Source organism: Hylobates moloch, unplaced genomic scaffold, assembly GCF_009828535.3.
Source record: "Hylobates moloch isolate HMO894 unplaced genomic scaffold, HMol_V3 SCAFFOLD_8, whole genome shotgun sequence".
Classification (NCBI taxonomy): Eukaryota; Metazoa; Chordata; class Mammalia; order Primates; family Hylobatidae; genus Hylobates; species Hylobates moloch.
Window position 1 is genome coordinate 11708169 of NW_026652283.1, and position 15513 is coordinate 11723681.

Here is a 15513-nt window from a genome sequence, read left to right on the forward strand (position 1 = left end):
AATGTGGAAGATGACAGCCCAGGTTTGTTGTCTCCTGGCCATATTCTTGCTGTTGTACCAGGCAGCCTTTCCTGACTCTTCCCTACCTTATAAGGACAGGCTTTTAGAGAGAGGTGAGCCTTTAAGCATGATTTGACCAGCACACACACACACAAAGAATATGAAAGCACATCACATATTCTTCGTCCTGCAGCTATCATGACTGGCCGTGTGAGGACAGGCTGTGTAGGACGGAATGCATTAGTCAGGAGTGGCCCATTTGTTCTTTCGCTCACTGGCATCTCCAGGGCTGGCTTCATGAGGGTGTAACCAGTGCAGTTGCATGGGGAACCCCATTCAGAAGGGCCCTGTGCTTGGAATTGGATACTCCGTGGTTGCCATATTGAAATTGTTAATACTTGCATCTTTGAATTTGTGTTTGGTAAGTGAAGTGGAGTGGGACACAGAAGCATGTGCTGAGGCTTGAGTCTTGACTCACACCCCACCCTGCCTTCCATGGCTTCCCCTCCTTCCTGAGACAGGTTCTTGGCTACCCACTCTATGCCACCATGTGGTGTCCTGGGTTGCCCAGCTAGCCTCCCCATTTGTGCTTCTGCTCTGTGATTACTGCTGCCCCTCACCTGGGCTCACCTGTCTGCCATGGGTTGGGACAGTGGGCCCTTAGAAACGGGGAATTGACTTGTTCATTTCCAAGCAGGGCTGCATATTTTCTTTCTTTCCTTCATTTCTTTCTTTTGCGTGCTTTCTTTCTTTCTTTCTTTCTTTCTTTCTTTCTTTCTTTCTTCTTTCTTTCTTTCCTTCCTTCCTTCCTTCCTTCCTTCCTTCCCCTTCCTTCCTTCATTCCTTCCTTCCTTCCCTCCTTCCTTCTTTCCTTCCTTCTTTCTTCTCTCTTTCTTTCCTTCTTTTCTTTCTTTTTCCTTCTTTCCTTCCCCTTCCTTCCTTCCTTCCTTCCCCTTCCTTCCTTCCCCTTCCTTCCTTCCTTCCTTTTTCCTCCTTTTCTTCTTCTCCCTTTCTTTTCTTTTCTCCTTCCTTCCTTCTTTCTTTTCTTTTCCCTTTCTTTCTTTCTTTCTTTCCTTTCCTTTCCTTTCCTTTCCTTTCCTTTCCTTTCCTTTCCTGCCTGCCTGCCTGCCTGCCTTCCTGCCTTCCTTCCTTCCTTTCTTCCTTTCTTTCTTTCTTCCCTTTTTCTTTTTTTCTTGAGATGGAGTCTACTTCTGTTTCCCAGGCTGGAGTGCAGTGGCATGATCTCGGCTCACTGCAACCTCTGTCTCTTGGGTTCAAGCGATTCTCATGCCTCAGTCTCCTGAGTAGCTGGGATTACAGGCATGTGTCACCACACCCAGCTAATTTTTGTATTTTTAGTGGAGATGGGGTTTCACCATGTTGGCTAGGCTGGTCTTGAACTCCTGACCTCAAGTACTCCACCCACTTCAGCCTCCCAAAGTGCTGGGATTACAGGTGTGAGCCATGGCACCCAGCCTGGGCCATGTATTTTTGTTTTGCATTTGGCTCCAGAAATTATATAGCTGGCCCTGGGCATCTTATTCGGTTTTCTGGTATTTGATGCCTAGTTTGATCAATTTTATATCAGGATGTGAACATTGTACAGTTTAATTTTATATTGATATAATGTGGAATTAGTTGTGAAGTGCCATAGGAATTGATCAGCAAATTGTCAAGACTCTCAACTGAGTATCACTTAAGAATGTCAGGATATTTTTTGGAATGGAAGTTATTCTACACTTTTTTTCAGTTTGTAGCTATTATAACACTTTAATTGAACTAGTATACATTCTGTTTTACAGAGCTGCTTTATTATTAGAAGAGAGCAGATGATGTAAAAATATAGAGGTATATTCAAGTTCAGCTTGTTGACACCTGTACTATTACAGAATAATAAGAGGCAATGTTTTTTAATGCAATTACAGTCTGGTACAGATTTTTTGATTCAATTAAATCACAACACTGATGTTGCAAATTGCCAATACTTTTAGTCAGACTAGATATGACTGACAAGACAATTTTTCTGAAGAATTTGTTGTGCATCTGGAAGTATAAATCTGACAATACTGAGAAAAATGTTGACTCTAATAACATTTTTTGGGCTAAGCGAGGCATGGTGGCTTACTCCTGTAATCCCAGCACTTTGGGAGGCTGAGGCTGGCAGATTGCTTGAGCCCAGGAGTTCAAGACCAGACTGGGCAACATGGCAAAACTCATCTCTACAAAAAATACAAATATTAGTCAGGCATGGTGGTGCACACCTGTAGTCCTAGCTACTCAGGAGGCTGAGGCGGGAGGATCGCTTGGGCCCAGGAGGTTGAAGCTGCAGCGAGCTGAGATGGCGCCACTGCACTCTAGCCTGGGTGACAGAGTGAGACCCTGTCTCAAACTGCCTCTGCCAAAACCCGAAAGAGAACACTATTTTTTATTTTATTTGAGTTGCATTCTAAAAAGGGAAAAGTACATGGAAGACCTGATAATGAAGATTATTTAAATGTGATTTTATAAAATATGCAAGGCTTAACAAAAATGACAGGCTCAATATATTATTTATAAAAAATTTTTTATAATTGAAAGCTTAGGACCTTCAAAATTAAAAACATACTGGAAATACAACATAATATCTTGTCAATAAGTCAAAGAAATGTTTCCAAAGGAAAAATACATATGATTATTAATAATTTATAAGTTTTCAACTACTATTAATGAAAGAGCTGTATAATCACCTATTTAGTAGTGTATTAGGGGCAAAACAGAAAATGGGTCATACAGGTGTCAAAAATTATTCTTCCAGAATGGATGAGATGGTACATAGGATTTTTTATGATAAAATGATAAACCAGCTGAAAAATTAGAAATTATGCCTTTTAGTATCCCATAATATCTCATCAAATCTATACTATCACAGAACAATAAGAGGCAATGTTTTTGAATGCAATGACAGTATGGTACAGATTTTGTGATTCAACTTAATGAAAGCACTGATATTGGGCCGGGCGCGGTAGCTCAAGCCTGTAATCCCAGCACTTTGGGAGGCCGAGGCGGGTGGATCACGAGGTCAGGAGATCGAGACCATCCTGGCTAACACGGTGAAACCCCGTCTCTACTAAAAAATACAAAAAAATTAGCCGGGCGTGTTGGTGGGCGCCTGTGGTCCCAGCTACTCGGGAGGCTGAGGCAGGAGAATGGCGTGAATCCAGGAGGTGGAGGTTGCGGTGAGCCGAGATCGCGCCACCGCACTCCAGCCTGGGGGACAGAGAAAGACTCCGTTTCAAAAAAAAAAAAAAAAAAGAAAGCACTGATATTGTAAGTTGCCAACAGTTTTAGTCAGAGCAGATATGACTGACAAGACAATTTTTATGGAGAATTCGTTGTGTTGTTTAAATTTTATTTTACTTTATTTTATTTTGAGATGGAGTTTCACTCTTGTCGCCCAGGCTGGAGTGCAATGGTGTGATCTCGGCTCACTGCAACCTCTGCCTCCCGGGTTCAAGCGATTCTTGTGCCTCAGCCTCCTGAATAGCTGGGATTACAGGTGCGCACCACCACGCGTGGCTAATTTTTTGTGTGTTTTTAGTAGAGATGAGGTTTCACCACGTTGGCCAGGCTAGTCTCGAACTCCTGACCTCAGGTGATCCGCCTGCCTCGGCCTCCCGAAGTGCTGGGGTTACAGGCATGAGCCACCGTACCCGGCCTTAAATTTTATTTTACCCTCAACTGGATTAGATATAATCTCCTAGTTGGAAAAGTATATTGTTTATTGAACATTTTTAAAAAAACTGTTTAACTTTTATGTTAGGTTTGTGGCTACATGTGCGGGTTTGTTACGTAGGTAAACACGTGTCACGGGGGTTTGTTGTACATGTTATTTCACCACCCGGGTATGAAGCCCAGTGCCCAATAGTTACATTTTCTGCTCCTTTCCCACCTCCCACCCTCTCCCCTCAAGTAGACCCCAGTGTCTGTTGTTTCCTTCTTTGTGTTCATAAGCTCTTATCATTTAGCTCCCCATTATAAGTGAGAATATGTGGTATTTGGTTTTCTGTTCCTTTGTTAATTTGCCAAGAATAATGGCCTCCAGCTCCATCTATGTTCCAGCAAAAGGCATGATCTCATTTTATTTTATAGCTGCATAGTCTTCCATGGTGTACATGTCCCACATTTTCCTTATCTAGTCTGTCATGGACGTGCATTTAAGTTGATTCCATGTGTTTGCTATCGTGAATAGTGCTGCAATGAACATTCGTGTGCATATGTCTTTATGGTAGAATGATTTGTATTCCTTTGGGTATATAGCCGGTAATGGGATGGCTGGGTCCAATGGTAGTTCTGTCTTTAGTTCTTTGAGGAATTGCCATACATTGAATATTATTTAAACTGAAAAAAACGTAAAGGAATTATGAGTGTGGACAACAAATACAACCAGAAAATCTGGCGGAATTAATAAATACTGTTAAAAAACAACTACTAACAGCCCTGGTTTATTCATCATAAGGCTTTGGCACCTGAAGAAATTTTACTGAACTTCATGGATTTATTGAAATCAAATGAGATGCCAGTGGGCAAAGCTTCTAGAAATATTTTGTTCAGATATTGGAGCTGACGTATCCACTTACCACACATCGTCAAAGTCCTGGTTACCACGAGGAAAAATACTCAAAAATAAGATTTAGATTTTGTTAAACTGAAAAACTATCTCATCTGGCAAATATTTTTGAACATGGCATTTGGATAGTAAAAGTGCACATTTAGCTGATTTGGGGGCATTATTTTCCTTTTTTTTTTTTTTTTTTAAGACAAGGGTCTTGCTCTGTTACCTGGGCTGGAGTTCAGTGCTGCTATCAAAGCTCACTGCAGCCTCAAACTCCTGGGCTCAGGCATAACTGGAAATACAGGTGCACACCACCATGCTCAGCTAATATATTTTTTTAATTAAAAAAAAAATTTTGGCCGGGTGTGGTGGCTCATGCCTGTAATCCCAGCACTTTGGGAGGCCAAGGCGGATGGATCACGAGGTCAGGAGTTCGAGACCAGCCTGGCCAACATGGTGAAACCCCGTTTCTACTAAAAATACAAAAATTTGCCAGGCGTGGTGGCAGGCACCTGTAATCCCAGCTGCTTGGGAGCCAAGATCGGGCCACTCCACTCCAGCCTGGGACAGAGCGAGACTCCGTCTCAAAAAAAAATTTTAATCTGGGTGCAGTGGCTTATGCCTGTAATCCCAGCACTTTCGAAGGCCGAGGTGGGTGGATCTCTTGAGGCCAGGAATTCGAGACCAGCCTGGCTAACAAGGCAAAACCATCTCTACTAAAAATACAAAAATTAGCTGGGTGTGGTGGTGCACACCTGTAATCCCAGCTGCTCAGGAGGCTGAGGCATGAGAATTGCTTGAACCCAGGAGGAGGCAGAGGTTGCAGTGAGCCAAGATCATGCCATTACACTCCAGCCTGGGCGACAGAGGAAGACTCTGTCCTAAAAACAAAAACCATTAAAAAATTTTTCATGAAGACAGAAATTCACTATGCCAGACTGGTCTTGAACTCCTGGCATCAAGCAATCATTCTGCTTCGGCCTCCCAAATTGCTGGGATTACAGGTGCGAGCCCCTGCACTCAGCTGTATGATACACTTTAATATGTTAAACACATTTAAGGATTCTAAAAGGCAGCAATTTTAAAAGGTGGCTGTAAGTATCATACATTCCTCCCATCGAGAGATGGGGTCTAATTCCTCTCCACTTGAATCTAGGCTGGCTTTAGTGACTCTCTTGTAACCAACAAAATGTGGTGGGAGTGAGGATGCGTGACTTCCAAGGCTTGGTGAAAATTAGCCTTGCAGCTTCTGCTTTGGTCTTTTGGAATACTTGGTCCAAAGGCTCTTCCTAGGACACAGCTGCTGTGTTCTGAAAACCCCAAGCTACATAAGAGACCACATATAGATTCTCTGGTCAATAGTACCAGCTGAGCCCAGCCTGCTAGCTATCCTTGACAAAGCACCAGGCATGTAAATGGAAAAGCCATCTGGGAAATTAATCCTCTTGTTCCAATTCTTCAACTGAAACTCCACTGAGCAGAATTTATGTTTATATCTGTATGCAAGAATTATTCACATTGCTATCAGTTTTCCATATGTTGACTTTTATTTCTACAGAGTTTAAAAATAGCCTAGTCAAAATCAAAGGCACATATCCCTATAGGATCAAATAATCCCAGAGGCACCAGTATTCCACTGAAGGGATGTTCATTCCTAAGTCTTAAAATTGTCCTTATAAAGGTCATAATTATGCTGCTGTATGTTCCCAACATTGTTGCAACACACAGAAGAGAACATTATAAAATCAGTTTGAGAAATAAAATTAGAGATGTTGCTACATCTCATTTTTCTTTCAAAGTCACAATGATTACTTTTCGGAAGAAAATATGAAGCTTGAAAGAAAAGCATTTCAATAAAAGATCTATTTTCTTTTCAAATCTCTGAATCAATAATTGAATTAAACCTAGTGAACAAAGAAGAGAATAACTGACTGTATTTAATTCTTTTTTAAAATTTATTATTGTTTTTTTGAGACAGGGTCTCATTTTGTCACCCAGGCTGGAGTGCAGTGGCATGATCTCAGTTCACTGCACCTTCGACTTCCTAGGCTCAAGTGATCCTCCCACCTTGGCCTCCCAAGTAGCTGGGACCACCATGCCTGTCTAATTTTTGTATTTTTTGTAGAGATGAGGGTTGCCATGTTGCCCAAGCTGGACTTGAACTCCTGGGCTTAAGTGATCCACCCGCCTCAGCCTTCCAAAGTGCAGGGATTATAGGCGTGCCCCACCGCGCCTGGCCTGTCTTTAATTCTTATACTGAAGAATGATTAAAAGACATAATGTATATTATGTGGATTAAGATTGAAGAAAGATTTCAGTGCTACTATCATAACTGGTATATTACTATTGTTAACAATTGCTACAGCCTATTTGTGTGAATTTTTAGGATGTGAACTCTAACTCGATTTTAAAAAGAAAAAAACTAGGTTGAACAATGTATCAGATGTACTTATTGCCTCAGGTATTCCACGGAATGAATTTATAAAGGCTTTAGCATATCTGTCCACTACATAAAAATCATGTCTACATTTCTGTTTTGTGTTATTTTGGATTTTTATAATCTCTATAAATATCAATAAGATAATATGTGATATTAGCTTTGCTCTGTTTTATTTTACATTGGTAGCAATGATAAATATTATTTTGTGAAACGTTTGAGGGGTATGTGTGTGTATGTGTGTGGGTTTGTCCTTGGTTGAATGTAAAATGTATTTCTGACTGGGGACTAGGGTAAAAGAAAATTTTGAAGCCAGGCGCAGTGGCTCATGCCTGTAATCCCAGCACTTTGGGAGGCTGAGGCAGGCAGATCACCTGAGGTCAGGAGTTCGAGACCAGCCTGACCAACATGGAGAAGAAACCCTGTCTCTACTAAAAATACAAAAAATTAGCTGGGTGTGGTAGCACATGCCTATAATCCCAGCTACTCAGGAGGCTGAGGCAGGAGAATCACTTGAACTCAGGAAGCGGAGGCTGTGGTGAGCCGAGGTCGCGCCATTGCACTCCAGCCTGGGCAATGGAAGTGAAACTCCACCTCAAAAAAAAAAAGAAATTTTTTTTGAAAATACTACTCGCATCAAATGAGCACTGGCTTGGAGTCTGACTTAATTTTGGATGCCTGCTCTCTGATCTTGGGCAAGTTTCTTGATTTTCTGAACTTAAACAAATGTTTCCTCTTCCCTGTGGCATATTTACAGAAAGGAAAACCATCAATGATGGTTTTCAGGTAATTTGGTCTGAGCTGAGTTAAAGGGTTTTGAAAGCAAAGTGATGATATAAACCATATCCGAGGTTAAGACAGAGTGCAACTTACTTAAGGATTCTAACAATTTTATTTTATTGTTTTTATTTATTTATTTATTCTTTTTTTATTATTATACTTTAGGTTTTAGGGTACATGTGCACAATGTGCAGATTTGTTACATATGTATCCATGTGCCATGTTGGTGTGCGGCACCTATTAACTCGTCATTTAGCATTAGGTATATCTCCTAATGCTGTCCCTCCCCCCTCCCCCCACCCCACAACGGTCCCCAGAGTGTGATGTTCCCCTTCCTGTGTCCATGAGTTCTCATTGTTCAATTCCCACCTATGAGTGAGAACATGCGGTGTTTGGTTTTTTGTCCTTGTGATAGTTTACTGAGAATGATGTTTTCTAGTTTCATCCATGTCCCTACAAAGGACATGAACTCATCAGTTTTTATGGCTGCATAGTATTCCATGGTGTATATGTGCCACATTTTCTTAATCCAGTCTATTGTTGTTGGACATTTTATTGTGAATAGTGCCGCAATAAACATACGTGTGCATGTGTCTTTATAGCAGCATGATTTATAGTCCTTTGGGTATATACCCAGTAATGGGATTGCTGGGTCAAATGGTATTTCTAGTTCTAGATCCCTGAGGAATCACCACACTGACTTCCACAATGGTTGAACTAGTTTACAGTCCCACCAACAGTGTAAAAGTGTTCCTATTTCTCCACATCCTCTCCAGCACCTGTTGTTTCCTGACTTTTTAATGATGGCCATTCTAACTGGTGTGAGGTGGTATCTCATTGTGGTTTCGATTTGCATTTCTCTGATGGCCAGTGATGATGAGCATTTTTGCATGTGTTTTTTGGCTGCATATATGTCTTCTTTTGAGAAGTGTCTGTTCATGTCCTTCGCCCACTTTTTGATGGGGTTGTTTGTTTTTTTCTTGTAAATTTGTTTGAGTTCATTGTAGATTCTGGATATTAGCCCTTTGTCAGATGAGTAGGTTGTGAAAATTTTCTCCCATTTTGTAGGTTGCCTGTTCACTCTGATGGTAGTTTCTTTTGCTGTGCAGAAGCTCTTTAGTTTAATTAGATCCCATTTGTCAATTTTGGCTTTTGTTGCCATTGCTTTTGGTGTTTTAGACATGAAGTCCTTGCCCATGCCTATGTCCTGAATGGTATTGCCTAGGTTTTCTTCTAGGGTTTTTATGGTTTTAGATCTAACATGTAAGTCTTTAATCGATCTTGTATAAGGTGTAAGGAAGGGATCCAGTTTCAGCTTTCTACATATGGCTAGCCAGTTTTCCCAGCACCATTTATTAAATAGGGAATCCTTGTTATTTATTTATTTATTTATTTTGAGATGAAGCATTGCTCTGCTGCCCAGGTTGGAGTGCAGTGGTGTGATCTCGGCTCACTGCAACCTCTGCCTCCTGGGTTCAACCAATTCTCTTGCCTCAGCCTCCTGAGTAACTGGGATTACAGGCATGTGCCACCACACTCAGCTAATTTTTGTATATTTAGTAGAGATGGGGTTTTACCATGTTGGCCAGGCTGGTCTCGAACTCCTGACCTCAGGTGATCCACTCACCTAGGCCTCCCAAAGTGCTGGGATTACAGGCATGAGTCACTGCACCCAGCCAGGATTCTAACAATTTCAAGGGATTTTTATATGTAATTGTCAACTTGCAAATTATTATGTTAAATTCAAGTGTTAAGTCTACATATTAATGCAGCCCATTTATTTACTCTTAGACTCTCTCCCTAGAAATATATTGTTAGTGTTCATTCATCTGCTTGTTCATTCTTTTAATGACTTTTTTTGAGCATCTGTTTTGTGCTGAGTACTGTGCTCGTGCTTGAGATGCTACAGTGAACAAGACTCAAGGCCCACTACCTGTATTTAAGTTGCTTACCTATTGGGTGGGGTGGAAGGTAGGCAGGTAATGAAAACATGAGTAGACATTCAGCTTATTCTGTGGGTTCATAGGCGCGGGGTTCAGAGAAGACCTTTCAGAAGAGATGTCTAAGTCACGTCAAGTGAGGTGTAGGAGAGCTCCAGATGGAGGAGGCAGCCTGCACAACGTCCACAGCAAGGACGACCACAGTCTCTTCCCCAAATAACAAGTGGGTGAGTGTAGTGGGAGGATGGATAGGTGAGAGAGGAGGAGGAGGCCCTGTAGCCCAATCATCCAGGGAGGGTGTGGCTGTGTTGAGGGGTATGAATGTTATTCTGAGAGTAACTGTCTTTATTGTATTTGAACTATAGAGTGCATTACAGTTAATATTCATTCATTCATTTATGCAACACATTTTTAGGGGCATCCATAGCTGCTCATTGTGCTTAATGCTGTGGATATAGTGGTAAACAAAGCAGGCACAGTTCTTGGCCTCAATGAGCTTATAGTTTGGTGGGAGAGCAACCAACAGAACAACAAATAAAACGTGTGCATATATAATTACTAGTGTGAAAATGCTGTAAAAGATGTTGTGGTAGAGAGTAATAGAGTGAGGGTCCCTCTGATAGGTTGGGTGAGGAGGGCCTCCCTGAGTAGGCACCATTTAAGCAGAGACCCAGAGGATACGAAAGATCCAGCCGTGCCCATGCAGAGTGGGAGGAAGAGCATTCCAGGTGGAGAGGGCAAGATAAGCAGGAGCCCTAAGATGCCAAAGAGCATGGTGTGTTTGAGAAATAGAAAGATCCACTGTATCTGCAGCAAGGAGGGGAGTAGCAAAGAATGAGCATGGAGTAGGAAGTGGGCATCAGATGATACAGAGAGCTCGAGTCCCAGTGAGAGGAGTCTGATGCAGCAGGAAACCATGAAAAGATGTTAAGCAAGAAAGTGACAGCTTCTACCATAAAGATGAATCTGCTTCAGACTGTCTAATGCATGATGGAACATCAGGCATTGAGAACGGATTAGAAAAGACCAGGGTAGGAAGCAGGAGACCATCTCAAGAGTCCGGGTGAGGCACGATGGTGGTTATTAGTCCTCCAGGGCTGGGTAGAGTGATGGAGAGAGACAATAAGATTCAAGAGACACTTTGGAGGTGGAATCTCTGTCTTGCTCATGATTGGGAGACAGAGAATGAAGAACAGCTCCCGGAACCCCAGATCTGCTCCACCAGCCAAGATCTTTCACATCTCAGTTAGTAGCAAAGCCATTCTTCTGGCTGCTCAATCCAAGAATCTTGGTGGCATCTTGATTCCTCTCTTTCTTTCATGTACAGTCCACCAGGAAATCCTGTTGGGTCTGCCTTCAAAATATCACAGACTCTGACCACTTCTCACTACTTCAGTGACACCATCCAAGTCCAAGTGACCATCATCTCTTGTCTGCTTGACTGCAGGAAACTCCTAACCCGCCATCTGCTTCTGACCTCGTCTGCCAGCCCCAACCCCAACCCCTTTACAGTATATGATCAAAAGAGCCGCCAGAGGGATTCTTGCAACAGTTGAGTTTGATTTTGTCACTGCTCTGCTTGAAATCCTACAATGGCCTTCTCCATTTTATGCAGAAGAAAAGTCAAAGCCTCTGAAGTGACTTCTAAGTACTTACTAGACCTGCCCACTCCTGTCACCTCTCTGTACTTCCCCTGGGCTCTCTGTTTCAGCCCCTCCAACCTCTAAATTCCTCGACCACACAGGCCCGCCCTGCCCGACAGCATTTGTGCCGCCTAGGATGGGCTTTCCCCAGGTTGCATCTGGCCAGCCCCTCACTATTTTCAAGTCTTGCTTCTCCAGGAGGGCTTCCCCGGCCACACCAGCAAGAACTGCACACCACTGTCTTCATACTGACCTCCCAAACACTGCCCATTCTCTTTGGTCTACTTTTAAATTTTGCCATTGCACTTACTACTTTCTAAGATATAATATACTATTAAAATTTACATGTCTATTATTTGTTATCTATATCCCCTGCTCTACAAGGGTAAGAATCTTTGTTTTGTTCGCTTATAAATGGAATTGCCTAGGACAGCGCTTGGCATACAGGAGAGGTTCAATACATGTGAAATGAATGAACTTGAGAGGGAATCATGAATGTGTTAAGCCAGAGGGTGGGCCAAACACCACAAACAACGAGGTGCAGGCCAAAGCCTGGTTAATAGGGAGGAATTATAGGCAAGGGTCAGCAAAATGCATGTGGCCTCCCAAGTCCTCACTTCTGGCCAGGCAGGGCTAGAGGCACCGTAGGTTTGTGCTCCAGGAGACTTCCTCACTCTTTCCCACCCATCCCTCCACTTTACATAAGAGAAGTTAGGAGGAGACAGGCAACAGCTGGCTGCCCGATCAAGTGCAAATGTGAGGTTCCCAAGGAGGGGGATGACACTGTTGCCCAGAGGACTATTCTGAGCTCAGATGATAGTCACATAGGGGAGAAAGATGATGCCTGAGGGCTGTCCAGCTAACAAGGAAGATGTCTGTCTATTCAGGGTGATTTTGTGTTTTGATTTGGGCACGTAGGTGAATGGTAGTGCTATTTAGAGATATGGGGAAGATGTAGGCATGAAAAGGAGGGTGGAAAAGTGTGCAGTGAAAATTCAGTTTTGGACGTGCTGTTTGAGGTATCTGCAAATTCCTTGTATGAATATGTCAAGTAGGTCACTGGATATACGCATCTTGAGCATCTGGATTTATTTCTGCATTTTTGTACTTTTCTTCATGTGCCAACTTCCTGTTGGCATCCTAAGCAGGTACCAGGCTGGTGCCACAGTCAGGACACCCCTCTCCATCCTCATTCCTCACCTTTCTTTCAGCAATTTCATGAATTGGGAAACACATTCATTCATTTATCCATCCCACAGTCATACACCAAGCTTTCACTATATACTGGTACTTAGCTGGGAACAGAGACTACAAAAATAAATAATACTAAATATCGGCACTCAAGAAAACCACGTCTAATTGGGGCTGGTACATTAAATAGTTGAGATTTATGCACTGTGAAGTATGTGTAACTTGAAGAAGAAATTAATATTTCCCTGACCCTGTCTCTCTTCCTACTAGAAAAAGACCTCAAAAAGAGTGTGGATCTTATCCATTCCTTAGAAGCCCTTGCAAATGGCACTTTTACAACTTTTGTTATGTTTAGGTCAGGAGCAGTGGCTCACGCCTGTAATCCCAGCATTTTGGGAGGCCTAATCAGGCAGATGGCTTGACGCCAGGAGTTCGAGACCAGCCTGGCCAACACAGTAAAGCCCCGTCTCTACTAGAAATACAAAAATTAGCCAGGTGTGGTGGCACACATGCCTGTAATCCCAGCTACTCGGGAGGCTGAGGCATGAGAATCACGAGAATCACTTGAACCTGGGAGGCAGAGGTTGCAGTGAGCCTAGATTGCGCCACTGCACTCTGGCCTGAGCGACAGAGTGACACTCTGTCTGAAAAGAAAACCCCAGAATTTTTGTTACGTTTTTGTGTCAAAGAGGAATTGTTCAGTGTATGTCTCAGCAGTGAACCCATTTCTTATTTCCACATGCCTGAGGGTGACATTTTGAAAGAAGATGAGATGAAGAAAAAAATTAAGAAGAGACATGGGCTGTAAATAAATACTTAGGAGTCAATAGGTCATGGATGGTCACAGAACCCAAGTGCATGATTTTCATGGTCATGGATGATCTGCTGTTGGGAGTGGGCGAAATGACATGATGCAGCCAGAAGAGGGTAGAGAACCCCGTCCTGGGGACACCAACATTTAGGGCTGGGCATGGAGAGATGTGCCTTTGAAAGAAGTGGGGAGGTAGTCTGAGGCAGGTGCACCTGGAGAATGGCAGGTCACATGTACCAGAGGAAGAATACCAGGGAGAAGGAGAGGTCTCAGTATTGAACAGTATAGAGAAGCTGTTCAGCCTGATAAAGGCCAACTATGCTGGACTTCATGATGATCAATTTCAGAAAAAGTAAATGTCAATGAGTGCAGGAAATGAGGGGGAAGGATGTAGACACTCTGTGTAAAGTCATTTGTAAGACAATTTATAGAGGTAATGAGAGAGTTGAGATGTACCTGGAAAGCAAGATTAGATTGAAGGAAGATGTTTTTTGTTGTTCTTATTAAAGAGATGTGAGCATGAATTTATGTTGAGAAGGAGGAGGCAGAGACCAGGGAGAGACTGAAGTAACAAGGACAGAGTAGATGGTAGAATGAAATTCCTGAGGAAGTGAGAGACCTGGCCCCCAGCACAGGTGACAAAATGAGGTTTGGATGGAAGGTGGGACATCTGATCCTCTGAGAGAGGGAAGGAGGCAAGGGTAGTGTTCTCCAATGACCAAGAAGCCTCTTCTCCTAATAATTAAATCAACTCCTGTAAGTCCACTTCCTCCACGGGGCCTTTGCAGATACATCCAAGTGCTGAAGCTTCCTTTTGATTCTTAGAATGGTCAAGGCTTTCTTGGGCTCTGCCTCCAGTTTAGGGCCCCCCTCATAAGACACATTCTGCTCACACTGGCAGACACCCTGGTGTGAACCACAATCTGCTAGCCCCTAAGAAAGGGTTCTAAAAAGTAAGCAGAGACAACAGGATCACAAACATACATTATATATTCAGAAGTATGTCATAGACATTATGTAAGAAGGGGCAATAGTCTTGTGTTTGTATTGGTGGCATAAGAATTTCTTTTAGCTGAGTTTTACCATATAAGAGAAAACAAGGGCTGCTAATTTGACAAGCGGCAAATAGGTTGCTGCTGGGTATCTATGCTGCTTCTGGAGTTTTGATCTCATGGAGTTTGTTCATCTAAATTCCAGGCAGCAGCACATACCCTAGGGACACAGGGATTATCTCACTGCCACTCTGGCTGAGCCATGGAGTAAATTATACAGGGATGAGGGAACACCCACCCAGCGTACTCACTGGTAGATTCACACCCTGCCTTATTTCCTTTCTTGCCAGCCAGGGAAACCAGCCATTGAACTGAGCATTTAGTGTTGTACTGCAGAGTGGATAAGAGCATGGGCTCAAATTCTGACTCTGTCATGGATCATCTGCATAGCCTGGAGCATGCTAACGAGCCTCCCCAAGCTGCTCCAGTTCATCTGTACATGGGGTAGAGATGACAGTGCTAGTGAACACCTCATAGGGCTGTGTAGAATACATAACGTAGTCCATGTAACAAGTTTGCACAGTTCCTGGGACGTGGTGAGTGCTCAAGAAATATTAGCTATCAATAGCTCTTATTTTTTAAAATTCCAGCCAACCTACATTAATACAACTGAGCATCTATGGTGCACACATCCTTTATGCTATGGGTGTGGGGTGGGGATTATAAATCATAGAGAAAAAGGAATGTTCCTGAAGGGACCAAGGAAGAATTCAAAGACTTTTGAGCTGGACTCTAAAGGGATTGGGGATTGTAGGTATGGGAGCAGTGTGAGTGAAGGCATGAAGGAGGGGCGGTGGGGAGGCTGCCAGGGCAACCAGCAATAATTCCAGTGCTTCTGGAGGGTAAGGAACCCAAAAGGGAGCAAGAGGCAGGATATGAGAAGAGGCTGGGGTTTGAGCCCACTCTTGAAACGACTTTTTTGGCTGGGCACGGTGGCTCATGCCTGTAATCCCAGCACTTCGGGAGGCCAAGGTAGGCAGATCATGTGAGGTCAGGAGTTCAAGACTAGCCTGGCCAACATGGTGAAACCCCATCTCTACTAAAAATACAAAAAAATTAGCTGGGTAT

General features: G+C 43.0%; 1 long non-coding RNA gene across 1 annotated transcript in view; it reads left to right on the plus strand.

Annotated features, from left to right (window-relative positions):
- Positions 1-15513, plus strand: part of LOC116472707 (uncharacterized) — a 56771-nt gene that overhangs the window by 30127 nt on the left and 11131 nt on the right. Inside the window, exon 2 of the long non-coding RNA XR_004249151.2 lies at positions 12938-13077. This is a non-coding gene — a long non-coding RNA (uncharacterized LOC116472707). The remainder of the gene's footprint in view (positions 1-12937; positions 13078-15513) is intronic.